The 13,781-nt window shown below is 42.1% G+C and overlaps 1 protein-coding gene across 3 annotated transcripts in view; it reads right to left on the bottom strand.

Moving 5' to 3' along the window:
- The window catches only part of TTC27 (tetratricopeptide repeat domain 27), a 156,560-nt gene that overhangs the window by 90,947 nt on the left and 51,832 nt on the right, over positions 1 to 13,781 (bottom strand). The window lies entirely within an intron of this gene.

The following is a 13,781-nucleotide window of genomic DNA, read 5'->3' as shown; positions in this document are numbered from 1 at the left end:
TAAAATGGCGTCCTGATGTCATGGCCACGGATTCGATCCCCACTCATAGAGAGCCTAGAGGACAGGGTAGAACTGTCCCCGAGGGGTGGCTGGTTGGTTTTGAAGGGATGACCGTGTGGTTAGCAGTCCAACACGCCACTCACCACACCACCAGGGCTGCCGCAGAAACCACTACATGAAAACGAAGACCCAAACGCAGTGGGAAGCAGTGTGAGCTTGGGATGAGTGGGAACCGGGACAAGATGTAACTTGGTATGGCACTGACAAGTTTACAGCTTGGTAAAATGAACACGATTTAAGGCTTCTTTGATAATGATATCGTACAACGAAAACATTACACGCGATACCATTATCAAAGTGAAACAAGGCAGGCCTAAAAGCACAAATATTGCAATGATCCCCAGAATCAACAAATGCGCAGAGAAAGCAAGCAGCTGCGTGGCTGCCGAGGGCTGGGGGAGGGAGAAGCGAGGTGTGGTGGCTTCATGGGTACTGTTTGGTATCGCGAAAATGTTTTGGAAATAAATAGCACTGACATTGTGAATACCATTAAATGCAACTAAATTACTCACTGACAAATGGTTGAAATCACGAGCTCTGTGTTAGAGATACGTCTCATTATTTGGAAGGAGTCCTAGTGACTGCTGGGTAAACACTGGGCTGCGAACCACAAGGCCATTTGTTCAAACCCACCAGCCGCTCCTCGGGAGAAAGATGAGGCTGTCTGCTCTGATAAAGATTTACAGCCTCAGAAACCTCCATGGGGTTGTAATCAGTCCGAATAGGACTGGATGGTGGTAGGTTTGGGACTTGAGAAACACTCCAAACCCAACCACCCTCCCCGCCAGTGAGAGGATTACAATTCAGAGACCCTACAGGGCTGGGGGGAAGTGCTCAGGTGGATTTCTGAAACGGTACCTACCTCTTGACGGGAGTACCAAGTCTCACCTTTCTTCCCCAGAGCAGCTGGTGGTTGTGAACTGCTGAGCCTGTGGTTTAGCAGCCCCGTACGTAACCACTCCACAACAGGGCTCCTCTTAAGAAACATGACTGTATGGCAGGAAAGTTTATTTTAAAATGTGACAGTCCTAAAGAACTGTTAAAGGGGCGGAAATAAACTTTTTTTTCACTAAGTAAATCTAGAAATTGCCTACAACAGGTTAATCACTGCCTTCTTTTTCTCTTGTCCTCATTAAAAGGATCGCTATCTGTGAGTTCACGATGACGGGATGGAAGAGCAACGAGAAAACAACACTTACACACGTCAGTGAAGAGAGTCTCTGGCTCAGTCACAGACTGATTAGAATCCCAGCTCCACTGTGGCTCAGTCACAGATTAGCTAAAAGGCCAGGCAGAGTTCTTAACCCTGTGGGTCTTACTTTCCACGTCTGAACAAGGAGATTTGCCACCTTAGGGAGGTGTGCAAGAAGCCCAGCTGACGAAGTGGGTTATGAGCTGGGCTGCTAAGTCAAGGTCAGCAGTTCAAAGTCACCAGTAGCTCAATGGGATTAAGATGAGGTTTGCTACTCCCATGAAGAGTTCGTCTCGGAAACTCATGGTGGCAGTTCTACCCTGTTCTAGAAGGGTCGATATGAGTTGGAACCAACTTGATGGCAGTGAGTGTGGCTTTAGTTCATGGGGCGTATGAACAGGAGCCCTGGTGGTCAGAGGGCTACATCAGGTTGATAACCACAAGGTTAGCTGTTCGAAACCATCAATTGCTGAAATGAAAAAAGATAAGGCCTATTAATCCTGTTAAGATTTACAGTCTCAGAAACCCAAAGGGGCAGCTTTCCTCTTTCTGGGAAGGTCAAAATGATTCAGAATGGACCCGCCAGCAGTGAGTTTGTTTGGGTTTGAGGGCCGTGAGGGTTAGGAATGCAGGCAGGCAGAATTGAATGAACACGCTCTGCCCGGACGGTTGGCTGTCCTCCAGCATCTCTCCTCCTATGATGTGTTTCTCACCTTGACAGGGGATCACAAGCACAGCGCAGACGGGTATGGCCCTGTGACCCGTAATGACCAGTGAACCAACAACGTTCCAAAGAATGGCACTGCCGGCCCGTATTACTCACTTTACCACCAACAACGTTCCAAACATCAGTGCAGGCCACAGGCTTGTTAGAGTTTAACTCCCATTTTAAGAAGGTTGTACTAAATCGGGGAAACTTTTTTCCCAAAGAAAAACAACAAAGTCAGACTGTTTTCCATGCTGGCATGAGAACAAGAGATTTTCTTGAGCCTTTTATGTGAAGGTCAAGCAAAACATTTTCACTAAACACAAAAGTAAAACGTAATCTGACAAACAGACTTTTGGAACGCTTTAAAGGAGGAACTGACTGCATAATGTTATCACAGAAGAATGTATTTATCAAAAAAAAAAAAAAGAATGTATTTATCGTATATCTGTTTGGCTGGAGGAAAATACTCAAGCAAATCCTCCAGATAGAAGGCAACTGTCTATAGGCTATATATATTTTATAAAACACTGCTGTCCACAAAGAAAGACTCAAAGATAATATGGAGTATTAAGTAAAGAAAAAGAAAACTAAAAACAAATTGTACTGCCCTGACTCTGTAGGAAAATTCTGTTTTATTTCCATCCAATATTCAACAACCAAATCCAGTGGAAAGAGTATCATCCTAGCCAACCTAATCCACAGGCCATGCCCAGCTGCTGCAGAGGGCTGATGTGGAGTCGGTACCTGTGCACCCACTGGGCAGTTAATGTTCTTATAGCCACTCCATTTAGGGTGGGGTCATGGCCAGCCCCTGCCTGCATGGCTGGCTCTGCCCTCCGAGGGCCTTGTGTGACCACTTTCCTTGTGACTGGACCAGTGCATGCCATCTGGTTCCCACGGTTTTTTTCACCAGTGCCTCACAGACTTTCCTGCATACGGTACAGTGTAAGTACGTTATTTTATACCAAAGTCAAAAAACAGGATACTTTCTTTAACCCTTTCTACTGTACAAAGGCAATTCTTCTAAACCAAATGAAAATTCACAGAAACTACTGCTTAAAGATTCATCTGATACTGCTCTTAGGCCACTGCTATCAGGTTGATTCTGACTCTCAATAACCCTGCATGCTAGGGTTTCTGATGTTGTCAACCTATACAGGCATCAGAGAGCACCATCCTTCTCCCTTAGGTTGGCTAGTAGGTTTGAACCAGTGACCCATGGTTAGCTGGACAGCACCACTAGGAATTCTTTTACCTACCATTCCCTATATACAATTAAGAAAATATTTCCCCAAGAGTGCAATAATGTAAATCACTAGACAACATGAAATTGTAGTTCTATTACTAGTAATATGTACATAATAATTAGTAAAAAAGAAAAAAGTACACTGTGATTCATTGAGGCTTTTGTGAGGCATCTTATCGATCTAAGCTTGATGATTTTTTATGAAGACAATAAAAGAAACATTAAAACTCTTTGATATGAAGTAATTCCTAGATTGTGGCCCATGACACATTTTCAACAGGAACTCTGGCAAGGTGGAAAAGCAGACTGAAATAAGAACTGGATTCTAGCCACAGCTCCCCATCAATTAGGAAAGGCATCTACCACTTGGGACTGCAGGTTCCTCACACCGAGGCATTTAGGATGACGGCATGAGACACGCTCGTCTCCAAGATGACTTGTAGCTACAAGACATTCTTTAACTTGAATCCTCCACCCGGGCTGAGTGCTGCTCAAGGTCTAAGGAGGGAACATGTGATAAACATATAACTGGGCTCAAACTAACAGCCATTGTCCTCTTTGTACGAGCCACTAACACTGTTTTAGATGAGATATCCAAATGTATTTTCAATATCTCCCCATTTAAAGAATTTGTTTCCCAAAAGTTGAGTTCTTCTACTGCATGAAAAGACTCTCATCTTTCTACATAATCAAAGTTCAGTTAGCTCCCATTTTCATGATCTCATTTTCTATTTCCCCTGAAGAATCCATCTCGACAGACATAAAATATGTATGTTGTTAGTTCCTAAAATCTTTATTTTACATTTACAAAATCACAGTATGTAAATTTCACCATAGTTTGTTTTAAAGCTGGTCACAGACAGCAAGCAGGGATGACCAGAAGAGTTAGCACCTTGTTCAGAGGGAAATACAGTAGCTACTGAACTAACTGCAAATGGATTTTATGTACTAAGTGAAGAAATGGTGCTACATTACTGAGTCCAAACTCCATTGGAGAGTATATAGCTCAAAGAATAAATTAAGCTGTGATGATTTCACAGAAGCCTCACTGCAGTACTCAACTTATCAGTACATGGCTCCCAGACCCACCCATGAAAAGTACTGGCATTAAGTTTAAATGTCTACTACTCCCTGTCTCTATGCGCTGGCCCTGAGCTAACCGCAGCGTGTGCTGCACGCGCAGTAATGAGCTTTTCTTTTGAGCAGATGTTCAACTTAGCCTTCTTCCCCAGTGACACAGCCACAATGTTCCCCTATGATTCAACGGCTACCACGTGTCTGTCATTTAGTCTTACTGGAGTAACTGGAGTTGCTGTGAGAGTGGAAGCTATGCTACCAGGATTTCAAATATCAGCAGGGTCACTTACACCGAACAGGGGAGCAGTCTAATACATAATGCCAGGAGATGAGCTCCTAAGGGGAAGGCAGTAGGTATTTAAAAAGAGCACATTTGCTACGAAATCAAAACTACAGCTGGGGAAGAGAAAGTAAAGGCAACTGTTGACGTGGATGAAGCAGACCATTTAACTGCTGGTAGGGATGGCTCAAATGGAGAAGAAACACCTGCAGATATACATTAATAACTGGAACACAGAACACGCAAAGTATGAGTCTATATCCTTATTGGTTCGCTCTTTTTTTTTTTTCAGTTGCTCATTCTGATTCCTGGTAGCCTGTCCCCTTCTCCACTCAACCCCCCAATGGTGAGTCTGGAGGGTGAGTTCTGTGTAGCCACTGCAATGGATTATCAAGTCCGGCACAGACGTCAAGTGCTGTGGGAAGAATGGTTGGTCAAAACTGGACAAGGATGGAGGGTGGAGCGAGTCTCACGCCTGGCTCTTGGCAAAAGGGAAGCTAGAGGAGGCTAAGTATGGCGACCCCAAGGCCAAATATAATTTTCCTTAAATCTATATCATCTTAAGCAAACCTTCTAATACAAGTATCCGTGACTCCCGGCGTAGTCAAGATCTGACAAACTAGTTAACGATCATCTGCTGTTCTTATTGGTTCTCATTTTATGTCCTACGGACAATGTTAGAGCATACAATGTGCTGATGCCGTCATTCATATGCCAACATCCAAAGACAAAGAAAGAAACTGATAATAAAAGGCAATAAGAATGACCACTAAGAAATACATGAGGTATTCAACTTAACATCAGAAGTGACTGATACCAGAGTTGGCCTGGAGTCCTGTTCTAAGCTGGGGGGGGGGGGGGTGTCCCTCTACACGCTCTGCTCTCTTGCCGTCATGCCTGCTATCAATCCCATCTAACCCTCAGCTGTCTTTCAAGGCCTGACTCAAATCCCCCTAATGGACAAAGCTTTCTTTCATGGCTTTGCCCTACATATTCTTCTTTTGCTAAGCAATTAGAGGATTTATTTATCTGTGGTATCAATGTGCAGCTTAAATTGCCTAGTATTGCTAAATATTTTGATACATTTATCTGATCCTCAGCTAAATTAAAAATTCCATGAAGGCAAGCCTTATGTTTCATATATTTCTTTCTTCCACAATACATAGTGGCAAGCTTGGCTTCCAGGCTGCCAGCTCTTCAAACTGTGCTGTCTTTTCTCTGCTTTGCAAATGTTCGTATAGAACGCAAAGACACCAAAGAGCTAGTAGCTGATTAGTTGGCTGCCTCAGAAAAAGGGAAACCTTCTGCGTCTTGGAAATGCCAGTTCACTGGCACTGCCAGATGCACCTTTTACCTTGTCATAAGCAGCAGACTTACTTTCAAAACCAAAGTTATTTTCAGATGAAACTTTTCAACCTGTAGTGTCATGTTAACTCTTAATATCAAAAAAGCCAAGAGCTTAAAAGATTCAATGATGAAAAAAAAATTCAATGATGCAAACAAAGCCATTAATTTTGAAGGCTACCTCTCAATATCAAATATGCTTCCTTCTTGGCTATGTTGTCCTTTGCGCCATCCAGTCGACTAAAGCTTACAACAACCTTCAGAAACATTGCGATGTTAGAGTCCCACTGTTTTGGGCACTGTATCAATCCATCTCACTTAGGACCTACTTTGCTCGTGTGTGTCTACCCCTCATTTTGCCTCTGGTTGCATTTTGCTGAAGACTGACTTACACCCACACCACAACTCAAAGGCATCGATGCTTCTTCTGTCTCCCTTCACGTGCTTTCACGTGGATGTGAGGCAGCTGAAGAGTCCAGGTGTGGGTCAGGTCCTGGTTTTCAAGTGACCCCTTTGCAGGTTAGAACTTGACAGAGGCCTTTCGCAGCAGGTTGCCATTTGTTTCCTTTCTGGGTGCTGCTTCCATGGCCACAGGTTGTGGGTCCACATAAAATTCAATCATTGACAGCTTCTCTTCCTTCTTCATTTATCATGATATCATATACAGATTTTCCACTTCTCCAGGGGCAGTTATCATCCAGACTGAAGGCAGTAGTCTTTGACCTTCATCAGTGTCTCAAGTGATCTTCATTTTGTCAAGTAAGGCTGTGTCCTCTGCTATCACAGGTTGTTCATGAGTCTTCTGCCTTTCTTTGTATTGTCTAGCTGTGTGGATTACTTGTTCAGATTCAGGTTGAACAAAGTAGAAGAATATCATCCTGTCACACACCACTGCCAATTCTGAACCATGCCGTGTCCCGTTGCTCTTTCTCAATGACTGCCTCTTCATTCAGGAACACCTTCTGCATACACACACAAGTCTCTTAGAATTCCCACTCGATCCCAAATATAGTGTGATCTTCACAGTCTAACACTTGCATGTAGTCAATAAAACACCAAAAAACAAAATGTTCCAGTGCCTGGGTCATCCTCACTATGCCCAGCATATTGGAGCTCAAGGTTGTGGCTGCTGTGCCAATCCGTCCCAGAGTCTCCCTGGCCCTTACTGGCAAGGGCCCCAACTTCACCAAACATGATGTCGCCCGCTATCAACTGATACCTACTGTGGGCATGTCCAAAGCAAGTCAATCAAACACTGTTCTGTTGTGTTCAGTAAGGTTTTCATCAGCTAAATTTTGGAAGCAGATCACTAAGCCTTTCTTCCTAATCTGTCTTCATCTGGACGTTCCTGAAGCCTGTCCACCTGGGTGACCCTGCTGATATTTGCAATCTCGTGACTAAGCTTCTTCAGCATCACAGGAAGCTATGAACCACCAGACTACAACAAACTGACAAATATAAAATCTAAAAACTCCAACTTGTGAAGTCTTTGTGTGTGTGTGTGTGTGTGTGTAGTCTTTCCATCTGTTTTGTTGTTTCTACTGACTATAGTGGCTTACCTTCTCTGTTGAACTTTTAAGTGTGAGCTCGTTGCTCAGTTTGAACATGAGACGAGCGACATTTTCCTCTAGAGAAGAGTGGGTTTGGCTGCCACAGCCGGGGAGTAGCATGGATTTAAGATCACTTCAAACTTGTTTGACAGGATGGGCTCGGTGGGGCTTGCTGGCAGGGTTACTCCCTCAGGAAACTCTACCACACAGCTGCCTGAGTCCCAGCTCCTCCCTCTCATTTTTGCCCCTGAACTTAACTCCTAAGGGTCTTTGTGAGTGTGGGCATGTATGTGAGTGCGGGCATGTATATGCTTGCTTAGGTTGGGTGGGAAGAACCCGAGATACCTCCTCCACTTCTTGTGAGTCTAGCGTTATCGTAATGAGTGTACCCTTCCTTTCCAGAGTTTAGCTGGTGTACAAGTGAGCTCTCGGGGGCCCTGGTCTGCTATACTGCCAGAAGCAGAAGCTTCTGATCTCCGGCCCAGGGCTGCTCTCTTCTTTGGTTTTAATTTATATTCTTAAGTCGGCTTCATCATTCTTTCCTATTTGCTTTGCTACTAAAGATAATAGCTTATTACCCAAAAAAGAAATTCGCTATTCAAAAGCAAAAAAGGCCCTGGAAACTATCTGACAGAGCAGGGAGTGGAGCAGTGGAAAAAGACCAGTGACTGAAACCAGTTGAGTGAGAGAATTTTAATGGTGGCCTCAGAGTACCCTAGACAGCCTGCTTGTATCTTCAAAGTAAAAAAAAAGAAAGAAAGAAAGAAATCATAAGGTTACCTAGCCATGGAGCAACAATGGGCTTTGCTCTTACGTTTTTATTACGAGACCTACTTCAGGAAAGTTGCTACAACAATATGATGATCTCTCATATGTTCTTTACCCCAAATAACCAAATGTTAACATTTTGCCTGTACCAGTAGCTTAAACTCTGGATCCGACTTTGATTTGCCAAACATGACACTACAGATTAAAATAATTAAATTCTACCAATTAGCTATTATTCTATCTGTTAGCAGCGGAAGTAGCTTGAAGCCATATGCGAATACTTCATTTTACAGCAATGAGGGTGAAGATGGTGCAGGACTGGACAGTGTTTTGTTCTGTTGTATGCAGTGAGTAGCTATGAGTCAGAACTGAGTTGAGATCACCTAACGAAAGCAACGTGATACAATCAACTTCCCTGCCCAATGAACTCGAAGTTTTATATTCATTCTGGGCATATTCCTTGGGAAGAGAGAAATGTCCATTCAAAAACATGTTCTGAATCTGAACAACTTCTGGCAAACCCTGAGGGTCCAAGTTCCCAGATGGAGCTCTCAATAGCATGCTCTTCCACCTTAGTTTGGGATTGCTTTTGAACTGAGCTTTTTCAAAAACTGTGACAAGTACTCTAAATGCTCCTTAGAAACAAGGATGGCAAGACTGGGGCTCAGATACATTTGAACAGGTTATCAGAAGAGGTCAGTCCCTGGAAAAGAACATTGTGCTTACAAAAGTGGAGGGTCAAGGACAAAGAGCAAGACCATCAACAATATGGATTAATACAACAGCCGCAAAGAGTTATGTAAAAGTGTCAAGTTGATAAGGGGTGGCCTGTGGCAGTTACATAATCTCAGTCAACTTGCAGAGGGGTGAAGTTTAGCCTGCCCATCAGGTGCCAGCTTGATGACCTCATTTGGAGGCGCTAAGAAGATAAATAGCACACTGTAAGCTTGATACACCCACTGCTTGACTCCCAGTGAGACATTCCTGTTGACAAGCCACATGAAGACAAGTGATGAAGCCTGAGCCCCAGGAGCTGGAGGAGCCACACTGAGCCAGTGCTGAGATGCTTCCACCGCAACTGGATCCACAAGACTTTCCACTGGCCTATGATCTTCCTGCATTCAACATAACTGCATGGCTGCGTGAGTCTGAAGAGGAATTTATAGACCGGTACCGGCTATATGTGCTAATATCAGACTTATGGACTTGAACTGGACTGGGAAGTTTTCTTGATATACAATAACTCTTTATATAAAGCCCTTTCTTATACACACACACACAAAATAATAGTAGCTGCAACAATAGGCTTACAAGCAACAATGTGAGGATGGCACAGGACTGGGCAGTGTTACATTCTGCTGTACATGGGGTCGCTATGAGTCAGAACAGACTCAATGACACCTCCAACAATGCCCCAATCTTGTGGAAAGCTTGCTCCTGTGTGTGCACAGTGAGTAACTTCCTAGGGAGAATTTACTCTTCGCCTAATATAGTCTCTCTACTGGACTAGTAAGTAGGGTTAGCACGTCTAAATTTGATGACCGGGAGAACTCTATACTGCAGTTCAAATCTATTTTGATAAATTGCTGTAAACCACATACTCACTTTTCCTTGTAAGTTACTTAGTAATTTTATTAAACTATGAAACAGATATAAACATACAATATTCAGAGTGGTTGCTCCAGTTTTAAAAACTGTTTACACCTATGTATACACAATGAAAATGAAGTTTAGGAAAATTTCCACTGGCTCAAAATGTTCCCTTCTGTGATATACAGTTTTGCCTATTCTAAAATTTGAATTAAATGGAATCAGACCCTTTGGATTCTTTGTTGTTGTTTTCAGGGGTCATCAGGTCAATGACGACCCACAGGTGCATAACGGAACGAAACACTGCCTAGTACTGTGCCATCCCCACAGTGTTCCTATGCTTCTGCAAGTTCAGTGTGTTTCTGAGAGTCATCGCTGGTTTGCATCATCAGTAACTCATTCCTATTTATGCCAAGTAATATTTCCTCAGCTGGGTATGCTGCATCTAGTGATGGACACTTGTTTCCTGTTTCACACTCTCGTGGATAAACCAACCAAAAGCACGATGTACAAGTCTTTGTGGGGAGACAAGTTTTCAATTCTGACTCATAGTGATTCTACAGGACAGGACAGAGCACCCCTGTGCGTGCTCAAGACTGTAATTCTCACAGGCGTAGAAACCCTGTCTTTCTCCAGAGTGGTTGGTGCGTTCCGGCTGCTGCCCTTGCAGCTAATAGCCCAGCAGGTAACCACTATGTCCCCGGGACACCCCAAATAGCTAGAAGTGGAATTGGTAATTAATCTTAATAGGAACAATACCAGTATTTCCAAAATAGTTATCTAATTTTATATTATCAACTGTTAGCTAGGAGGGTTCTAATTCTTGTATTTGTCTGTCTTTAGTGACTGTGTTAGTTGTGTGCTGGTATCTCAGAGACGAACGATATCACTGTATACACTCGAGTAGAAGGCAACCCAAATATCCACTGAGGCACCTAATCTTACCACAAAAACTGCATTAAAATGTGCTGGAAAACTCAGCTTATACACGAGTATATACAGTAAGTACCTTCTCATAACCTTACTAATGAATGTATCATTGGTAAAGTATCTGTGGAAACTTTTTGTTCATTTTTATTGGGTTGGTAATCTTACTGAGTTTAAAGCCCTCCGTCCCTCTGCCCAAAAAAACTCCATTGCTGTGGAGCCGATCCCAGTGCCTGGAAACCTGATTTTCAAGCAGGTTACTATTCCCTTGTTCTGCTCACACGGCTGCCTCTCGTTTCATGTACAGGTTCCACAAGAGCACAATTAAGGCTTCTGGAATTCCCATTCTTCTCAATGTTATCTATAAATTTGTTAAGAGCCAGTCAAGTAAATTTACATAATCAATAAACATATATTAGACACATGTATATTTATGACAGTTAAGCTTCTAGATAGGTTGTCTTATATCTTTATTATTAAATAACCTTATAGTTAACTATATTTCTATACTTGCTATTTTCTGGGAGAAACTTTTCTACCCATGTATTTTCACCCTATCTGTGTTTTCATATTTGAAATGCATCTTTTGGTGAGAGCATATTTTTAGAACTTGCCTTTTTTTCCATTCTGAAAATCTCTGTTTTTCAGTTGTGTCTGATGATGCTGTCAGGTTAAGTTTTGAACTGCTAACCGCAAGTTCAGGGGTTCAAATCCACCAGCTGCTCTGTGAGAAACAGATGAGGCTATCTGCTCCCATAACAATTTAGTCTCTGAAACCTAGAGTTCCTATGGGTTGGACTTGACTTAATGGCAGTGGGTCTATTTATCAATTATTATTTAATATAACTGATATGGTTAGATGTAGGCAACAGTTTACTGTTTACTTTTTTTCTGTTATACCATCTTTCCTGTCTCCTTTTTGCATTATTTCAATAAATCTCAAATTGCCATTTTATAAGCCTTTGCATTTTTTAAACTGGTTGATGTAGGAAACACAATTTATATCCTTGCTTTTTCACCTAAGAGTAGAAACCTTGCAGCTACCTACCCTGTGTGCTTTCTACATAGTTTAGGAAAGGCCAAGAGATCCGTTTATATTGGTTGTTAGGAGACATGTATATTTTAAATAACACTGAAAGAAAAATTATGCTATTTCATATTATTCTAGACATTTATCATTCTGCATGCTCAATATTTCTATGTGAACACCTACATTCCCATCACAACTGAGATGATGGTGCAGGACTGGGCAGGGATTCATTCTGCTGTGCACGTGCACTGGAATGGCCTCTAACAACAAAGAGCTACAGATGGTATGTAGTGACGTAGAAAATAGAGCATGTATAGATATAAAGGACACGGGCATAGACATATAGATATACAGATGATAAAAAGACAGGGATGGATAGATGATATTGGTATTAGTACAGATGGTATCTTGTCTCTCTCTCAGTCATTGACTTGATAGTCAATGCCAACTCACACTGACCCTACAGGACACGCCAGAATTGCTCTTGTGGGTTTCCCAAACTCTAACTCTTTACCAGAGTAGAAAGTCCCGTCTTTCTCCCCAGGAGAACGGTTGACCTTGCGCTAAGCAGCCCAATGCGTAACTACTATGCATGCCACAAGGGCTCCTACAGATGGCATAGCTATGTATCCTGTAGTAATGCAGCTCTAGATGGAGAGTGCCCCAGATCACACATCTGTTACCTCCTGTGTACAAAGCAACACCAACAGCATGCTCGAACTGCTGGGTGCCATCAGGCTGAGTCTGAGGGCAGAATTGCCCCCTGCCCACGGGGTTTCTGAAGCCGTCATCTTTCCGGGAAGATTGCCAGGTCTTTCTTCCGTGTACCCGGTATTTAATGTGATTGTTCTCTGCTCTAAGAGTGTATTTTATGTCTGGCTTCTCCACAATGACTAAGCTGTACCTCAATTATGTCTGTCCTCATTTGATCCTGTTTAGGTGTCACTGTGCTTGTTAAATCTATAGATTTAGGGCTTTAAAACATTTGGGAAAAGTGGCGATTTCTTTATTCTTCCTACCTTATTTGCTTTCTCCTTCTGGTGCTCCAATTACATGTAATATTGTTCTATACGTATCTGGGAGACTCTTCATTTCCCCACCCCCGTCTCTGTTCTTCAGAGATCAGTTTATATTGATTGTTAGGAGACAGGTATATTTTCAGACTATCCAGTCTGGATAGTATTTATTGATCCATCTTAAAGTCATTAATCATTTTTATATTAATCTCCATTCATGTTTAATCTTAACTAATGAAATTTTTATTTCAGATATTACATATTTAGTACCATGATTTCCATTTGCCTTGTTTATAATTTCTATTTCTCTCCTACAGATTCCTTTTTGCCAATCATTACAAGCATACTTTCCATTATATCACTAAGTATAGTTACAACAGCTTTTTTTTTTTTTTTGCCTAATGATGCCAATGTATGCATACTTTTGGAGACAATCACTGACACCTATTCTTTGTGAAGATTTTCCATTTTCTTCAATCAATTGAGCTGATAAATTTTAAGTGGCATCCTACATATTCTGGATGTTACATTTTGAGGACTGGGGAGTTAATTTTATTGTTCTAATGCGCTGGGTTTTTCAGCTTTACCTTACATTTGGGGCATACTAAAACTCTTATGCCAAGTCTCTTAGCAACTGCTCAAATCCCAATTGAATTCCCTTATCCTCAGCTGGGTTGCTGGTAGTATGTCCAGCAGATGTATGGCTCAAAGATAAGACAAATCTTATACAAGAATTTGACATCCTTATCTATGAATCTCTACTTTATGAGATACCCCCCTCACATTCCAGCAGTTCAAGCTTTGGCTCTTAAATTCTGTGCTAGAAAGACTGTGGAATTGCTATCAGAGTTTTAGCTGCCCTACATATAACACACTGAGATCTTTCCAAGGGGTGAAAACAAAGAAAACCAAAAAAATTACCTAGACTAATCCCTTCTTTCAAACAAACAAACAAAAAAAATCAACCCTGAAATCCCAGGATCTATTGTTAG

The sequence above is a fragment of the Tenrec ecaudatus genome, chromosome 17 (assembly GCF_050624435.1).
Source record: "Tenrec ecaudatus isolate mTenEca1 chromosome 17, mTenEca1.hap1, whole genome shotgun sequence".
Classification (NCBI taxonomy): Eukaryota; Metazoa; Chordata; class Mammalia; order Afrosoricida; family Tenrecidae; genus Tenrec; species Tenrec ecaudatus.
This window is presented reverse-complemented; position numbering and strand designations above follow the sequence as displayed.